Source organism: Lepidochelys kempii, chromosome 27, assembly GCF_965140265.1.
Source record: "Lepidochelys kempii isolate rLepKem1 chromosome 27, rLepKem1.hap2, whole genome shotgun sequence".
In the NCBI taxonomy this organism is placed as follows: domain Eukaryota; kingdom Metazoa; phylum Chordata; order Testudines; family Cheloniidae; genus Lepidochelys; species Lepidochelys kempii.
Window position 1 is genome coordinate 17,513,936 of NC_133282.1, and position 18,600 is coordinate 17,532,535.

The 18,600-nt window shown below is 62.5% G+C and overlaps 1 long non-coding RNA gene across 2 annotated transcripts; it reads right to left on the bottom strand.

Annotated features, from left to right (window-relative positions):
* Positions 1-942: 942 nt before the first annotated feature.
* Positions 943-17,324, bottom strand: LOC140903853 (uncharacterized). Of its 2 annotated transcripts, none has more exons than XR_012156349.1 (3): positions 17,242-17,324; positions 12,137-12,262; positions 943-1,028 (listed from the first exon to the last, which is right to left on the bottom strand). It is a non-coding gene; the product is annotated as an uncharacterized lncRNA (long non-coding RNA). The 2 variants fall into 2 exon arrangements; XR_012156350.1 differs by having other exon boundaries at positions 7,099-12,262.
* Between the last annotated feature and the right edge of the window lie 1,276 nt (positions 17,325-18,600).

The window sequence follows — 18,600 nt, forward strand, 5'->3', positions numbered from 1 at the left end:
CTCTGACCAGCTGAGGACAACGACTTCCAGTTCCCGCCCAGGGCGAGATCAGAGCCCGCAACCCCTAGAGGGGACAGGTCCTGGGTCCCCATCCCCGCCCCCCAGAGCCAGGCAGTCCCCCGTCCTGGGGCAGATGGGAGCCTGCGACCCCTACAGGGGACAGGTCCTGGGTCCCCCCAGAGCCAGGCAGTCCCCCGTCCTGAGGCAGATGGGAGCCGGTGCCCCCTCAATTGCCCGACTGCCCTGAGTCCATCTGGCTTCTGCCTTTCTTTGGCTGTGGGCGCACAGGACGAGCGGCCCCTGGAGGCCGGGCGCGGAGCGTGTCAGGACTGAGCCCCAGACTCCCCGGACCCCACGTTCCCGAGTCACAGCCCTGCCGCTCTGGGAAAGGTCCTGCCGCCACCTGCTGGCCACAGCCCGGGCAGCGAAGAAAATCTCCAAGGGGAAGTGTGGGGGGGGGAGGCAGGACAGCAGCCTGGCCAGGCCCAGGGCATGCTCTGGGGTCACCTGCCCCTGGGTGCCCATCTCCCTGACAGGCTGCTGGGCCTGGGATGGCAGCAGGGGTGGCCAGTGGCGCTCGGGTCCTTCCCGTGAGGCACGCCGGACAGGGTCCCCCACAGGCAGAAGGCCCCTCAGTGCCCTGGAGGGTGGGGTCCCCACTGTGAACTCTGCAGCCCTTGGACCCACCCCCGCTCAGCCCCCCGATAGGCCAACCCCTGGATGGTTACCCCAGGTCCCAGCTGTACCCACCGGTGATGGTGGTGGCATCGTGGTATCTGCCCACAGCCGATCCCTTCGGCCCCTGGCCGGCATGGTGCAGGGTGGCTGCTGGTGAGTCCCAGCTGAGGTGGGAGTGGCGGGCGGGTGGGCTTTGGCCTGAGGGTGTCTCACGTGGGCCCGAGGCGTCCAGTTTGACCGGCCTTATGGGGGGCACCCAGCTGCCATGTGGGGAGCGTGGCACCACCCCCTGCTTCAGGAAGCAGCAACAGGGACTGGGCCAGTCCCAAGGTCCCGTCTCCGTCCCACACCTAGGGAGAAAGCGCTGGGCATTAGGGCGAGCCATGGGGGGCAGGGAGTGGAACCCACGTCCTGGCCACCAGCTTGGGACACACGTGTCTCTGTGTTGCTCCCACAGCCCTGGCATCCCCAGACGGGCAGCATTGGGCCAGGCAGCTGGAAACCCACGAGCCGGGCATGCCCCAGGAGTGACGCCCCCCTCCAGAGCCAGGGCCCAGGGCTCCTGCACACCCTGGGAGCTGCCTCTGGGCACGGCCACCTTTCCCGCCTGGGCACCGGGCCAAGGTTCCCACTGGGATCTGGCAGAGGCTGAGGGTGGGGCTGGCGGGGGCCTTACAGGGCGGCCCGGGCAGCCTCGTCATCAGCCTGGGGGGATCAGAGACGGTTTCATCTGGAGGTGAGGGGAGATGGCGCTGGGGGGCCATGCCCCCCATGGCACTGGTAGAATGGCAGTGAGGAGATGGATTGGCCACCAGAGGGCGCCAGGGGCTGCAGGCTCAGCGAGGGGGGCAGAGCAGGTGGTTTGAAGAGCCGGAGCGAGGAGCCGGGTTAGATACCAGGGTGCAGCCTGCGTGTCGCCTTGGTAACCCCCAGCCCGCAGCCCCCTGCTAGCCCAGCCCTGGGCCCCCTGGCCCTGCCGGTGCCCCTCACTCCCGACCCACAGCCCTCTGCTACCCCAGCCCTGGGCTCCCCTCGGCTGCCGGTGCCCCTCACTCCCGACCCACAGCCCCTGCTAGCCCAGCCCTGGGCCCCCCAGCCCTGCCGGTGCCCCTCACTCCCGACCCGCAGCCCTCTGCTACCCCAGCCCTGGGCTCCCCCCAGCTCCGCCGGTGCCCCTCACTCCCGACCCGCAGCCCTCTGCTACCCCAGCCCTGGGCTCCCCCCAGCTCCGCCGGTGCCCCTCACTCCCGACCCGCAGCCCTCTGCTACCCCAGCCCTGGGCTCCCCCCGGCTCCGCCAGTGCCCCTCACTCCCGACCCGCAGCCCCCTGCTACCCCAGCCCTGGGCTCCCCCCAGCCCTGCAGGTGCCCCTCACTCCCGAACCGCAGCCCCCTGCCCAGGCCATTAGTTGCCAGAAGACAGAGTGTCGGCCATTTATGTACACTGACCCTTTGCTTTGCAACAATTACACCCCGTTATCCCACCACCTAGAGACTTAAGAACTGCATAGGGGAAACTGAGGCACCCCTACACTCTGTCTCCTGGCAACTGATGGCCTAGGCCCTTCCCCCCTGCAAGGTGAGAGCTAAAGGGTTGGAGAACAAAGGAATCCGGTGACCTCCTGGCCCGGGAAAGGGACAAAGCCCAGAGCAGAAGGGTCTGGAGAGAGTTTCAGTTTGGGGCTGGCTGGGACACGGAGTGAAGGGCAGACGGGGTTGTCTGGCTCACTGCCCCCCAGAATGGACCCACCTGAGGGATCCTGTTCTCTGCACTTACAAGCTCTGAGTTAGACCATGTTCCTGTCATCTCATAAACCTTCTGTTTTACTGGCTGGCTGAGAGTCAGGTCTGACTGCGGAGTTGGGGGGGCAGGACCCTCTGGCTTCTCCAGGACCCCGCCTGGGCCGACTGGCTGTGGGAAATGCACGGAGGGGCAGAGGAGGCTGAATGCTCCGAGGTCAGACCAAGGAAGGGGGAAGCCGGGTGAGCTGTGTGTCCTGCAGACAGGCTGCTCACAGGAAGGAGACTTCCCCAGAGTCCTGCCTGGCTTTATGGGGAGCAGTTCCAGAGCATCGCCCGGGGACTCCGTGACAGCTCCCTCCTGGCTCTGCCAGTGCCCCTCACTCCCAACCCGCAGCCCCCCCAGTGCCCCTCACTCCCAACCCGCAGCCCCCCCAGTGCCCCTCACTCCTGACCCACAGCCCCCCCAGTGCTCCTCACTCCCGACCCACAGCCCCTGCTCTCCCAGCCCTGCGCTCTCCCCCCATATGGGGTCACAGCTCTGCAGAAACCTCTCATTTCCCATCCTCGTGCGAGTGTTCCCATTCTTGTTCATCACAATAACCTTTGGTGTTTTTTCACCCCATCACATCCAGAGGGTGGATGTCTCCCAAGTGCTCTGCCACCCCACATGGGCTGCGGAGCCAGGGGGGCCACCCGGGCCATGATCCTCACCCACCACTTTCTGGCCTGGTCAAACCTGAGCAGCACTGTGACCCCGTGTGCCAGGTCACACTGCCACTCACACTTGGGGGAGTGGGTGTAGGGGCTCCTGGGCTGGGGGACGGTCAGGTTGCTGGTGCGGGAGGGGGGCTGAGAGGGGAAGAGGAGGTTCAGGGGGCAAATCCGTACCCCCCACTTTCAATGATGCTCCGCAGCTCCTGCACCTCCATACACACAGTAGCACCGAAAAGCAGCCACCTCTGGGGTGGGGTGGAGCAGTCAGGCAGAGAAACACTGCACGGGGAGGGGCCACTTAGGCCAAGGCTGCTGGGGCAGAAGCCAAGTCAGCTCCAAGATGCTGCGGGATCTTTTATTGCTTATACAGCACTTTCCGTCGACAAACTCATCCCCCCAGGGATGGACCCGTCTCATTATCCCCGGGATACAGACAGGGAAACTGAGGTATGACCTGGGGCCAGGACTTGTGGCAGAGCCAGGATAACAGGTCCTGGACTCACACCACACCTAAGGTCTCATCTGGAAGCCCGTCTCCTCGCTTGACAGGATCTAGGGAGGCCATGTGCAGCCACACAGCTGCCTAGGAGGCCCCGAAGGGGTTAAATTAACCCTCATGGTTATTCAAATCGTTAAACTACCTCAGCCCAGATCCTAGCAACGGAGCCAGGAACGCAGGGCCCAGGGCTCAGGCAGGACGTGCTTTGCCTGCTGCCCTGGGTTATTATTTAACTCTGGGAAGGGGCGGGGGGGGGGGGGGGGTCATTGGGATCCTGCTGCCTGGAGCCAGCTGGGGCTGGGTTGCTGGAGCTGAGAATATCTGACTCCAAACACAAACCCCATTCAAGAGGGGTGTTGGGAGGGGAGCAGTCAGGGGGATGGGGGGCAAATTTCAATTTGCATTAAAGTCTCTTTGTCACGGCGTCCCCGGACGATGCTCTGGAACTGCTCCCCATGAAGCCAGGCAGGACTCTGGGGCAGTCTCCTCTCGGGGAGCAGCCTGTCTGCAGGACACACGGCTCACCCGGCTTCCACCTTCCTGGGTCTGACCTCGGAGCATTCAGCATCCTCTGCCCCTCCGTGCGCTTTCCCCAGCGAGTCCACCCAGGCAGGGTCCTGGGGAAGCCAGAGGGTCCTGCCCCCCAACTCCGCAGTCAGACGGGACTCTCAGCCAGACAGTAAAACAGAGGTTTATTAGACGACAGGAACATGGTCTAACACAGAGCTTGTAGGTGCAGAGAACGGGACCCCTCAGCTGGGTCCATTTTGGGGGGCAGTGAGCCAGACAACCCCGTCTGCCCTTCACTCCATGTCTCCAGCCAGCCCCCAACTGAAACTCTCTCCAGCCCCTCCTCCCCTGGGCTTTGTTCCTTTCCCGGGCCAGGTGGTCACCTGATTCCTTTGTTCTCCAGCCCTTTAGCTCTCACCTTGCAGGGGGAAGGGCCAGGCCAGCAGTTGCCAGGAAACAGGGTGTCCACCATTCTCTGTGTCCAGACCCCTGCACACACCTGCCCTCTAGGGCTCTGCAATGATCATACACCCTTACCCCACCCCCTAGAGACTTAAGAACTGCATAGGGGAAACTGAGGCACCCCCACACTATTCAGAGGAACCATTAAGAACAGTCCCACTTCGTCACATCTCTCCCCCCTTCGAGATCGAACTGAGCGGGATCACTTTAGCCGGTGACCTGGGGAAGTTCGAAGCCACCAACGTTCCCATGGATGCCCCAGCATCTCTCCCGTTCCTTGGTAGGAGTTACACCAGGCCCTTCCAGTTTCACGCCCTCCCTTAGGTCGGGGGTGGTCGATAGCACTCGCAGGCCGCATGTGGGAAGGTTTATGCAGTCCGTGCCCTTTGGCCACCCCAAAACCCCAGGGGGTCAAACTGGGATTGGGTCTTCTCCCCAACAAGCTGGCCAAACACAGCCACTTGGTCATAGGACTGTTTAACTTTCTTAACAGCTTTCACTTCATCTGAGACCTTCTCAAAGCTATCCACACTGGATCTTTCAACAGGAAAGTCAGCGGATCCATTCACCACAGAAAATTCCTGGCTGTAAGGAACTGAAACTTTCTTGATTAAATCACTTTCACACCCTTCAGTTGCAGTAAACTGCTTGCAAAGACTCCATGAGGATTCCTTTCCCTAGGGCTTTTCTATGCAACAATTCACCCCTCACAGAAATTCTGCTCTTACCCTCTTTACCTAGGGCTTGCTCTAGAGGAACACTTTCCTGAGCAACAACAGACTCTTTCTGGGTCTCCCTTACATCCAGAATTACCTCTGGCCCATCCAGTGGATTCCTACACAATCCCCTTTCAGGCAAACTCACAGACTTCCTAGATAAAAGGTCAGAAGCATTCTCCTTCCCTTTGCCACACACAAGTTCAGGAATCTTTTCCTCCTTGCTACAGGTTTCCACACCCTCAGTAGGTAACACAATCACATCACCTTCATGCTCTCCTTGTGCCCTGGCTAGGATCTCACCCTGATTAGACAGAGTTGCTCCACCCTTTCCCAACAACACCCTAGCAACAGGCAAAATACAAGCACCAGAATTGTCTGGTCTCTGGGATTTTACATAGACACAAACGGGATGCAACCTAGTTACAGGGCCATTCTCCCGAGCAGACCCAAACTTAGGACCCTTCCCTTCCTGGGCTTTAGCTGAATCCAGAACCAGCTCTGGGACAACTGCACGACCCACAACCATCACAGCCTGAAAGGCCCCTTCTGTCTGCTTCACAGACCAAGAGGAGCCAGACACACTTTCTCCTTTCCCAGACACACAGCTTGGGATCTCTTTCCCCTTGTCCCAGCACACAAGGCTGGTCACAGACAACTGCTTGGAGATCAGGGTAGTTCCCTCCATAGGCAAGTCAATACCCCTGACAGACATGGGCACATTTCCTTCCCTGTCACAGTTCTCCACCCAGCTAACAGGTAAGGTCCAGGGACACTCATCTTCCACTCTCCTCGCCTTCCCACACTGCTGACTAGACACAGCCATCAGCTCACAAGGCTGCCTAGGTTCATCCAGACTTTCCTTACCCAGCACCTTGCCACTCCCCACAGATCCCCTGCCCTGCCTGTGTCTCCCCCCCACTCAGCTTGGGTCTCAACTCCCACTGTGCTCAGCGCTGCCCTTGCTGTCCCAGTGGGGGTAGGCAGCGAGCTCCCTGCTTTCCTCACTGCATCAGAGCCAGCGTGAGCCCCCTCTCCGGTTTGCAAGGGGGCGGGGAGCCCCAGGGGTCTGGTTACAGGCAGGCAGGTAGCCTGAGCCCAGCAGCTCCTCCCTGCTGCCAGCCAGGTCATCTGCATTTTCACTGACCATTTCCCTCTCCGCCGATTGGTTCCCTGGATTCAAATTCAAACCCTTGGCAGTTACCGGAGCAGGGCCTGGATCCTGTCCCAAAGAGACACAGTCACCCCACAACAGGGTTTTGCAGCTGGTATCCTGGAGAACCCCAACGACCAGCCAGCCTGACCCCTCCTGGGTCTGCACAGGGATCTGGGCCATAGGCAGGGCGAGGGGGTTCGTCCCTGGGACCCTCACCCAGCCCCTCAGCATCTGAGGCTGCACCACCCAGGGTCTGACAACAGTTCTCTCCGTCCCAGGATCTCGCCACCCCAGGAATGTCTCCCCATTGACCGTCACCTTCCGCTCCCACTGGGGGTCCAAGGGCCTGGCCCCAGGAAACTCCACACAGACATATAGGTTGGGACCAGGAGTGGGAGCCTGTCCACCTCCCCACCCATCTGGCTGACGGAGTCTGTGGCCTTGGGACCCAGCAACGGAGCTAGACACCGGGGCTTTTCCGCAGGTCCCCCTGGTTCAAATCTCCAGCCTGCTCAAAGGCAGTGAGGTGGCATCCACATCCCCCACCTCCTTAACCAGGGGCAGCAATTTAGTCTCAAAGTTCCCTGTAGAACTGGCCCCCCGGGGTCTATCCCCACTCACCCCGGGGAGGTCCCCTAGGCCTCTCCGCTCCCCCACCGCCAGTTCATGCTGCTGCTGCTTCTGCAGCTCTTTCTCCGGCTCTCGCTGTCTCTCACAGTCCTCTTGCTCTCTCGGACTCAGCTCCAATCCCGTCCGTCTCCGATCCCCAGATGGGGAACCCGATTGTGAAGACCCTCGTCTGGTCGGGGACAGGAGTCTTGGGGATGCCTGGCTACTATTCCAGCTGCTCCCAGATCCTGCTATAGCCCCATTTGGGGTCAGGAATCTGTTCCTTAGAGCGGTCATCCTCCTCCAGCTGCACGGTTAACTGTGCTTTGGTGAACTTCCCAATGTGTAACCCTCTCTTTCTGCACAGGGTTACAATGTGCTTCTTAAGGAGATGGTGACAGGCCGTCACTCCGCTCTTCCCAAGTTGTTGTGGACTCACAGGCCCGTGTGTTCTCAGCTCCCCACGGTTTCCAGGGAGAACCCCTAGTGTGCCAGCCCTTCTCGAGGTCACCACCTCTTTGCCAGGGTCGAGCTGCAGACTCCTCCGCCCCTGGGACCGCTCACTGCAATCCCCAGGGGAACCCTGTTACTGCACAGTCCTTCTTGCTGGTCACACACTCCCAGGGGTTAACCGCCCCCCGAAACCGCTCCTCTCTGAGCCTTCAGCATGCCTGCTCCTCGTCAGTCCCCCTTCGTTTTACTGCTCCCCAGTCACTTACTGAGAAAGCGCCATCCATGGGGTGCAGTACATCCCACCCCTACCACCAGGTGTCACGGAGTCCCCGGGCGATGCTCTGGAACTGCTCCCCATGAAGCCAGGCAGGACTCTGGAGAAGTCTCCTTTCTGGGAGCAGCCTGTCTGCAGGACACACAGCTCACCCGGCTTCCACCTTCCTGGGTCTGACCTCGGAGCATTCAGCATCCTCTGCCCCTCCGTGCGCTTCCCACAGTGAGTCCGCCCAGGTGGGGTCCTGGGGAAGCCAGAGGGTCCTGCCCCCAACTCTGCAGTCAGACGGGACTCTCAGCCAGCCAGTAAAACAGAAGGTTTATTAGACGACAGGGACATGGTCTAACACAGAGCTTGTAGGTGCAGAGAACAGGACTCCTGAGCCGGGTCCATTTTGGGGGGCGGTGAGCCAGACAACCACGTCTGCACTTCACTCCATGTCCCAGCCAGCCCCAAACTGAAACCCCCTCCAGCCCCCCCTCCTCTGGGCTTTGTCCCTGTCCCGGGCCAGGAGGTCACCTGATTCCTTTGTTCTCCAACCCTTGAAGGGCCCAGGCCATCAGTTGCCAGGAAACAGGGTGTTGGCCACTCTCTGTGTCCAGACCCCTGCACACACCTGCCCTCTAGGGCTCTGCAATGATCATGCACCCTTACGCCACCAACTAGATATTTAAGAACTGCATAGGGGAAACTGAGGCACCCCCACACTATTCAAAGGAAACATTAAGAACATTCCCACTTCGTCACACTCTTCATTTAATCAGAACCTGATAAATCCCCGCCCAGAGTCTTGAGAGACAGAACCTGATTCTCCTGTTACAGCAGCATAGATCTGGAGAGACACCAGCATCGAACGGGAGTAAGGAGGACAGAGCCCAGCTCCTACTGCAGGAGTTTGTAAAACACATCTTGTATCCACCTCATGGGCTGTTCAGCATAGAGGGTAACAGTCTACTACTGCTGCCCAGATAAAGGAGCTGCCCCTTTAGCTCCAGCGGTGCTGAAGGACCCAGGTCCATACGGAGCGGGAGGCTGTTGCTAACCCAGGGATCCCAGCCTGGGCTGCCTGCTGTTTCCCAGCCCAGCACACAGGGACTTCCCAGATGAACAATGGTTCCCTCCCCATCAAAGCGCTAGACCTGAGACAGCACCCAGGGCTACCCCACAGCCTAGGTGCACCTGAACCTGCTGGCAGAGCCAGCCCCTCGCAGGCGTTAATGGGACCCAATTTCCTCCCACCGCCCCAGCTGCACATCAGGAGCGTCCTGGGCACAGGAAGGGCCCTGCAGGGCTGAGCTGGGCTCTGGGACCAAAGGGGCAGCGGTGTGGGGCTGCCAGGCTCCAAACCCCTTTCCCAGGATGCTGCATGAGCTAGGACTTGTCTCACTCTGGTGGGCAAGGCAGGGGGGTTGGTTCTTCAGGGACCGGAAGGAGCCTGGGATTTGCAGCTGCAGGTGTGTGTTTCTCACCAGCTCCATTTGTCCGGGTCAAGCCCGGTCTGGCCTTCCCCACTCAGGCTGCGAAATGCCCCGAGGGGGCCAGATCCCCTGTGAGGCCCCGTGTGCTGCCCTCAGGCATCCCTCTCCCAGGAGAGCCCTGATTTACACACAGGGAAACTGAGGCAGGGAGGGGCTATGCCCTTCTCAAAGTCCACCAGCCAGTCAGTGGTAGAACTGGGACTAGAACCCAGAAGTCCTGACTTCCCCACCCCCGTTCTTACCGCTGGATGCTGCTCCTCTCCCAGAGCTGGGAACAGAACCCAGGAGCCCTGACTCCAGGCTCCCTCTTGCTCTACCCACTAGTCCCGACTGCCTGAAGGAACGCTGATTCTATCCCTGCATCCCGGGGAAGGATGGCTGTGAAGAGCCGGGCCCCGCCCTAGCGGGAGTAAAGTCCAGCCGGCTGTACTTTTCCCGGCACTTCAGGATGGGCACCTGCCAGGTCACGCGGGGAGACACGCAGGGCCAAGGCAGGGCGGCTCCCCCAACACACCATCTGCTGCCATAAAGGGACCACGGGAGGGTCAGTAAAAGCACGCAGCCTCCCGCCCTCAAGGCCTCCCTGGCACAGAGCAGCGGGCTGAGCCTGCCCCCACTGCTGCCCCACTGCTGCCCCACACCCGCTCCACACGTCGGGGCCAGGGACCTGCCCAAGGCTCTGCAGCAGCTTCACCCACTTCTGGCCACCAAGGGGCAGGCCACGCAGGACCTGTCAGGATTGGGGTCCCCCCCGCCCAGGGAATCGGGGCCAAGTCACACGGAACCGGCTGCCTTCACAGCGCCCACACGGCCTGAGCAGGGACTGTCAGCGGAGGAGCTCCCCTCGCACAAAAGGACAGCCGGCAAGGAGGGAGGGGAGCACAGGATGGCTAAGGGGGGGCTGCCAATTTCAGAGTGTGGGGCCATCCCCTCCCCAGCCCCCATTCAGAAATCCTGCACAGAAGCCTAGTGGTTAGAGCAAGGCAGGGTGGAAGGCAGGACTCCTGGGCTCTGGGAGGGGAGCAGGGGCTAGTGGGGGTGGGGGCACCTTGGCGACCCGGACTCCTGGGTTTCATTCTCCAGGACTCCACTGCGTGCCACTGTAAAATCTGCTTCCCTTCTCGTGCCTTGGCTTCCCAGGCTGGGAGCGGGGTCAGTGGGTGGGGACAGGGGAGCCCCCTGGGAAACTCCCAGCCAAAGGGGGTGGGGGTGGGGGGCGATTCCTGGGCCTGTCCAGGAGACGCGCCCGTCCCTCTGGGAGCCCTGCGGGGTCGAGCTGCTTCGGGATCCCCGACAGCTGGGGCTAGTGGGGGAGGGGCGGGAGCTATTCCTAGCCTCCCCCCTGGCCCCCCGGCCCTGCACCTGCTGACACCACTGAGCTAACTCCTCCAGGGCGAGCCTGTGCGATCTGTCCTCGCCTGAGCACCGGGGTTCGCTGGCAGGAGCAGCGAACGGCCAGCGGTGGCAGGGGATGTAAAGCATTTCCTCCTGCAGCACGTCCGCCTGGCCCAGCTGCCGGTGCGTTTGCCAAGCCCACGACTGCCGCGTAATAAACGGCCCGCGACTTCCCCTGCGCCTTGTGACTGAGCCATGGGAACCGGGCCGGCTCTTCCCGGCAGAGCTGCCCTGACGTCAGCTCTCCTCACGGCTTCATCTTCCCTTCCAAGGGACCCTAGCACATCCCTGGCGGGTTGGCAACCTGGCTGCTCTCGGACGCACTGCTGTGGGCCTGCGAGCGCCCTGGGACCGGGCACGCCCCCTGAGGAACCTGCAGAGGGGGCCCCTGAACCCCAGAATGCTGAGCACCCCCCATTTCAGCACAGCAATGGCCGCAGCAGCTGCCCAGGCCCCTGAGAAGCCGGCCCGATACCCTGAACTTGGCTCCGGGTCCAGGGCCTGGCAGTGGATTCTGAAGGAGACACTGGGGTGGGGTTCTCGGGACGGCGATTTTTGCTGCCATCAAACCCTGACTTAGATCTTTGTCCAACCCGTCAGACCCCAGCCCACTCGGTAACACTTCCAGGCTACGCCGGGGTCTGCTGGCGGGACGGGTAAGGCACCAGAATAGCGGGACTGGGAAGCTGGCTGGGGTGGGGGCTCCCGGCTCCTGCCTGCTCCAGGCTGTGGTTGCTACCCTGGGTCAGGGCCTGAGCCAGCTGGGTCCCCGGGGCTCCTGAGGAAGAACTTCCCGATGCTGAGGGGCAGCGAGGGACAGGACAGGAGTATGACCCTGCCCAGGGCCTGGGTGGACTAGACGGTCTCTGGGGCACGTCCATCTCCATCATGACGGCGCTGAGACAACTGCCTTGGCGGGAGGAAGTGCCCTGGGCCTGGCAGCTGGGCAAACTGCCTCCCATGGTGGGCTCCTCTTGGCCTCGCTGCCTCCGGGGCGCCCACTCCCCCTGGCCCTCGCTGGGTCCACTGCCGTGGGGGCCCATTGCTCCAGCCAGTCCGTGGTGTCATCGGGGCCCAGTGGCTGGTGGGGAAGTTGGCCAGGAGCTGGCGGGATGCTGCACACAAAGCACCGCATGCCCGCTGCAGAGCTAGGCAGGAGCCTCCTGCTTCCCCGGCACAGGGCCAAGGGGGGCCGCTGCATGATGCCCCCTTGAAGCGCACGGGCTGGGTGCAGGCTCAGACAGTGCCCACTTGGAGGGCAGGGCTAACGCTCTGGCCCAGGCCCCAGGGGATCCCAGTGCGGCACAGGGCTCAGGCCCCCAGGGGAAAGGAGACGCTGCAGGGACGGAGCATCACCCATCCGTCTACCAGCCCTCCCCCCACGCCTTTCTCTCTCCCAGGGGTGAGCCCAGAAGCCGCCTTCCCACCCTGGTTTCCCGTGGAGACAGACCGTGCGGTTCAGAGGCCGGCGGCTCCGGGGTCCGGCTGGCGGCACTGTCCTGGCTCCCAGGTCGGCCAGATCTGGAGGGGGAGCGGGTTCGTGAGTCAGCACGCTCACAGCTCCTTGGCCTGGCTCCTGCAGACAGATTAACGCAGCCTGAGAACGGGACCCTGCTCTGACGCACTGACAGCAGCTCCAATCGAGCCCCGAGCCCTCAGCTACCTCGGCACGGAGGGTGCAACCCATAGGGGCTCCCAGGGCGTCTGGGGCCAAGCAGGGCAGCTCTGGTGCTTCCATCCCTCCCCTCCAGAGAGCAGCCTGGGCCACGGAGATCTGCATGGGGCATGTCTAGACCCACCACAGGGGGTACTGCAGGATCACAGGGTGCTCCCTGCCCCAGCTGGCCCCAGGCACGATAGCCCGGCCTTGGGGATTGAACCTGGGTCTCTTGTACAGTCCTCTCTGTGCCACTTTCACTTCCAGCCCTGCCCTCTCTCTCCTCCAGATGACTTCCTAGCACCCCTGAGATCCGAGCCAAGCAGCCCTCACATGGGCATTGTCTTTGCCAGCCCCTGTGACTCCCCGGCTCAGAGCCAACCACGCCCAGAACAAACACACCACAGAGCGGCCTGGGCAGGAGGGTGAACGCTGGCTGAGTGCAGAGGCCTGCGGGGAGGGTCCCCTTTACTGGGATACCTGTTTGGTCAGAGGTTACAGCAGCTGGCAGGGGACTCCCGGGTTCTATCCATGGGTGTGAGGGGGGAGTGGTGTCTAATGGTTAGAGCAGGGGGGCTGGGAGTCAGGACTCCAGGGTTCTGTCCCTGGGTCTGGCAGGGGAGTGGGGACTGGTGGTTAGAGTAGGGGGGCTGGGAGCCCGGACTCCTGGGTTCTACTCCCAGCCAGCACTGACTCACTGTCTGACCTTGGCCAAGTCCCATTCCCTCTACCTGCTGACTGTCAAATCAGGCGATGGTGCTGCCCGACCGGCGGGGGCTGCAAGGCTCCCTGTAAAGCGGTGTGAGAGTCCCAGGCCGTACCAGGCTAGAGATGGGCCACCAGGGGCGGGGGGGCACAAGCCAGGAGCCCCAAACGATGGCACGTGTCCAGCAGGAGGCAAGATGGAGCAGGCAGACAGAGCCTTGGGGGCATGTCTGACCCCAGCTCCTCCCAGCCACCCCTGCTGGTCTGGGAATGGCCGTGCTAGGAGGGGCCATGACAGCTTGGGCCCCCTCGGAAGGCGCCGGCTGCTGTTTCAGACTGCGGCTGCTGGACTATTTATTCCCCGCAGCTGCTGCTGGAGCCTGAGGCTCGCCCTGGGAGCGGGCTGGGGGCAGCCAGCTTGCAGCTGCCCACATCTGATGGTGTCAGAAGGGGGCTGGGCAGGAGATCCGGGGACAGGCTGGGCTCGCTGGGAGAGGGGGAAGCAGAACGGAAGGGCGGCAGTGGGTACAGGTAGCCAGGAGCAGTGGCCATTGCCGAGAGGAGCCCGGACAGGAGCAGAGCGTGCTGAGGAGATGGCAGGCCCCGGCTCGCCCGTTCCCCAAGCCAGACGCTGCCTCACTCCTGGGGACTGTACAGGTGGCTGGAGCCTGGGTGGGGCCGCAAGCGGCAGGTCCTGGCAGGCTGCAGCCGGCTCCACGCGCCAAGGAGAGGCACCAGCTCCCCAGGGCAGGGCTGATGGGGCCAGGACAGCTGCAGATTGGTGCCGCTCCTGGACGCAGGGGCCAGAAGAGCCCCCCAGATGCCAGGAAGAGGCTCACAGGGCACCCCAGGGACCCCTCTAGCTGGTGAAGGGGCAGCACCGGCAGGAGGGGTCCCTGGGGAGCCTCATCTGGCCCAGCTCAGCTAGGAGGGTGGGAGCGGAGATGCTCCCACTTGAGCCCCATGGGGGACACTGGGCCTGGGGCTGCTGTTTGAAGCCAGGCAGCCCCATTGCTCCTCCTTCCAGGGCATTATGAAACGGGCCATTACTAGACACCCAACCAGAGCCTTGGCATGGACACCAGCGCACACGGCTCACCGGGGGAATCTCAGGCCCAGGGCAAGCTACACACTCAACTCCAGGCATCGCCACCTGCCCCGTGGGGAGAAGCCGAGGTGATGGCTGGGCCACGTACAGAACGTCACTCAGGGCAGGCCCAGCCATCGCCTCCCATCTTCCCCCAGCACAGCTGGGAGGCACCAGGCCAAAGGGGATATTTGGAACCCGCCTGGCAATGTACTTCCTGCAGTGGCTTATGGGGCTGTAAAGTGGGTGAAGCCAAACCAGCCAGAGCCAGGGCATTTGCATGGGCAGGGATGAGTCAAGCCCGCAGTGGGCAGGGCAGGCCTGGTGTCTGCATCCCTGCTGTGTGCCTGGGCACCACCACCACAGTAACGGCTAACGCTCACTAGCCACAGCAGGGCTGTGCCCGCGGGCAGAGAAGCCCAGACCCCAAGCTTTTCCCAGCAGTGGTTTCTCGCCACACTCCCCGAGTCCCCCACTGGACATCATGTCCCATCCCTCCTGCTCCTCTGACCCGCCTGAGCTGGGGGTCAGGCCCACACGCCCCCCGTGACTCACCTTTCACTGGCACTCTAAGCCAGATGCCTGCGCAGAGTGGCACATGGGTAGATATAACCCAACCCGCACCCTGTACACTGTGGTCTGGAGCACAGATGGATAAGCCAAGTGCTCAGCTGTCCAGGTTTCGCCCTGGGTCACTGCAAATTTGAGCGGAGACGCTGAGGCAAAGCCTCAGGGATCTCAATGCCCAGGCAGGATGAGAATGGGCACTTGTGGTACCAGGAAGCCGCGGGGCTTCAAAACCAAGTCTCAGACCCACCCCGGCCATACGCCGCTCCCTGCCTGACCGTGAGAGCGGGCCACACAAATCAACAGTGTCTCCTGCCAAAAACATTCAAACCCATTTTTTTTATTAAAAATGCTTCAACTAAATTCTCTGGGTTTGAACCCCCCCAAAATCGAAACAAAACAAAGTTTCATCTCGCCGGGCGATTTTTGGTTTGGTTCCAATTTCAGATTCTAGGGGCAGGAGAAAAGCCCCTTCCTCACCAACTCTTCACCTTTTCCCAGTAAAAAAAAGTACGGGGGGGGGCAAATATCTGAACATCAGGAACAGAAACAGAACAAAAATATTAATGAGACTAAGCGAAAACTTTCATTTTGTTTAATTTCTGATCCCCCCCCCAAAAAAAATTTTTTTGCACCATTTTTGTTGCACCATTGCAACAAAACTATTTTTCAACAGGGAAACCCAGACCTTGCCACCCGCTCTTCTAGTGGCCTCAGAATAGCTGATTGGCAACTTCTGCCTTCCTGGTTCCTCTTTGTCCTCTGCTCAGGAGTCTGACTGTCCTGGGATGAGGGAGGCACGTAGGACACGGCTCGTGACACGCTGAGGACTGATCACAGCCTTGCACACCAAGATGCAATCGACAAGGGGACAAAGTTATCTCAGCCCAGCCGAGTGTGGGGGCATGTCGGGTTTTCATAGATTCACAGCATATAAGGCCAGGAGGGACCATTAGATCAGCTAGTCTGACCTGCACATCCCAGGCCTTCAAACTTCAGCCAGTTCCCCCTGCACTGAGCCCAGTGACTTGTTTCTGGCTAAAGCCCCCCTCTTCCAGAAAGTCGCCAGTCTGGGTCTGCAGACCCCAGGAGATGGGGAACCCATCAGTGCCCTGGAGAGCTTGTTCCAGTGGTTCCTCATCCGCCCTGCTCACAACATGAGCCTGAGGGGCCCAGGGTATTTGCCAGACCACCTGTGGCCCCTCTAACATGAGCCTTGTTTCTAATTTCTCTGACTTCACTTTCCCGCTGCTGGGCCCTATGCTGGATTCCAAATCCCTTTGGATCTGGTATTTTCTGCCCAGGAAGGTACTTACACCGTACACCAGGCCGGGTGTGTATGGCTGTGCAGGTCTCTCTGCCCCGCATTTCCTTCAGCCCTGGAACCCTTGTGGCTCCTTTCTCCACCTTGTCAGGCCCTTGGGAACCCCAGCACTGGGCGCAGGATCGGGGATGGCCTCACCCGTGGGGGACAGAGCGGCCACATCCGCTCACTCCTCCCCCGTCTGCACCCCCGAGCATCGCACCAGCCCCTTGGGCCACCGCTTCTCCTGCTGAGCGTCTTGTCTGGAGGGCCCAGGGGCTGCCCTTCCCCCCACGCACTCCAGCTCTGCTCGGTCAATCGGGGGCCAGCCAAGACCCCCCATCAGCAGCCCCCAAAAGGCCGCAGATCTCAGCCCCCGCAACTCTGGGGCACGTTGCAGGATGGCTCCCCGGCTGCTGTTCCTCCGCGCTGGGCCAGCCAACGGGAGGTTTCAAGCCAATGGGACCCGGGCGCCCAACTCCCTTGGGCGCCTTTGGGGAGCCCAGCCGGGAACGCCGCGGCGCTGCTCCGGCGGAGCCCGGGCAAACCCGCATCCCCGGCACAGCTCGTGTCCCGGCGCCAGCGAAGCGCGAAACCCATTAAATCCCGCCGGCTAATCCGCGCCGGCCGGTCCCTGCAGGGAGCGCAACGTCCCCGAGCCGGCCGGGACCCCGCTCCCGCGGAGAGCCGCGGGACCCCCCGGGCGGACAATCGCAGGGCCAGCGAGGGGTCCCCTGGGCAGCCCAGACCCCGCTTCTCCGACCCGGGACCGGGGCAGCCGGGGAGACCGCGGGGGGCTGGCCGGGCTCGGCGAGCAGAACCGGGAGCCTTGGGGGAGCCCCCCGGGGGCTCAATGTCCCTCCCACCCCCCAGCCGCCACCGCTGCGGTTCGCGTCTCCACGGACGCAGCGCGCCCGGAGCCCAGCCCTGCCCGCAGCGGGGCTCGGGGGGGCTCTGCAGGGGGCTGCAGCGGGGCTCGGGGGGGCTCTGCAGGGGGCTGCAGCGGGGCTGGGCAGGGGGCTGCAGCGGGGCTCGCGGGGGGGCTCTGCAGGGCGCTCTACATGGGGCTGCAGCGGGGGGCTCGGCAGGGGGCCGCAGCGGGGTTCGCGGGGGGCTGGGCAGGGGGCTGCAGCGGGGCTCGCCGGGGGCTGGGCAGGGGGCTGCAGCGGGGGGGGCTCGGCAGGGGGCCGCAGCGGGGTTCGCGGGGGGCTGGGCAGGGGGCTGGGTCGGACTCACTCTGTCTCCTGCCGCGGACCGGCCGGCGGCTCCAAGCTGCATTTAACAAGGAAGCAAATGAAACTTACACATGCCTCCCCCCCCTTGATCTGTTACCGAGCCGCTCCTACAGCAGGTGGGGGGGACCGCAGGGCCTGCTGGGAGTTGTAGTCCAGGGGTCCCCCAAAGTTGCCTCTCCAGGAGGCTCTTTGGCGAGGAAGCGGGACTCCATTTCCCAGGGCGCCTTGGCGCACAGCCCCAGCGCCTCCGAGGACGGGCCCGGAGTTTGCCGCCCAGCCTGGGAGCGACAAGGAAGAGCAGGGCTGGGAGCTGGCAGGGGTGATATGGGCGGTGCCATCCCTCCCCCGGCGGACCAAGACTTTGATCCCCCTTTGGACTGGAGAAAAACCTCCTAAACCTACCCTTGGTGCAGAGTGGCCCATTCCCCGTGCCGCCGGCCGGCCTCACACCGGTGCCAAGTGGGCGTCAAAGCCCTGGCAGGGCCGGATCCAGTGTGGCCCTGCACGCTAGGCCGTTTTCCAGGGAGCCCCCCGTTTAGGCACCTACGGGGCAGGTTTGCCCAGTGCTCGGCAGCGGGACACAGCCACATTCCCCTGAGAACCGGCCTCCCGCCCCCCTGAACTGGGCCCCCGCTGGGGGCGCTGAGCCCTTGGGAAAAAGGTCGGCCCCTGTGCCATCATTTCTACCAGCGCCCAGAGAAGGCCAAACGCAGCCAGCCCGAACCACGAGCACGCGGCCCTCCCTTCGCACGCTGGCACCCGGAGCAAGCCGCTGGCCAGCGAGGCCCTGGGTGAGACGGAGATCTGACTCTCCAGGTGCCAGTCCATCCTCGGCAACGTTCCCCAGCGCATCCTGTCCCTGCGTGGGCATTACAGACCGCGGAGCATGGTGCTCCTCCAGCATCCTCACCGCTGTGCTGTGACCATGTGATCGCACCTTTGGAAGGGGAACCGTCGTCAGATGCACCCAATGACCATGGTTACTGACAGTCCCCAGAAGGATAAGGAATCCTGGAGCCCAAGATAGGCAGGGGAACGAGCTCGCCCATTGCTGGGAAGCAGCTGTCTCTGGGTAGGCTGCAGCAGGTGTGTAGCAGCTCCCAGGAACGCTGCGGGACAGCAAGCAGAACATAAGCGCAGCCAGACTGGGTCAGACCAAGGGTCCATCTAGCCCAGCGTCCTGTCTTCTGACAATGGCCAGTGTCAGGTGCCCCGGAGGGAATGAACAGAACAGGGAATCATCAAGTGATCCATCCCCTGTTGCCCATTCCCAGCTCCTGGCAAACAGAGGCTAGGGACACCATCCCTGCCCAGCCTGGCTAATCGCCATTGATGGACCTATCCTCCATGAATTTATCTA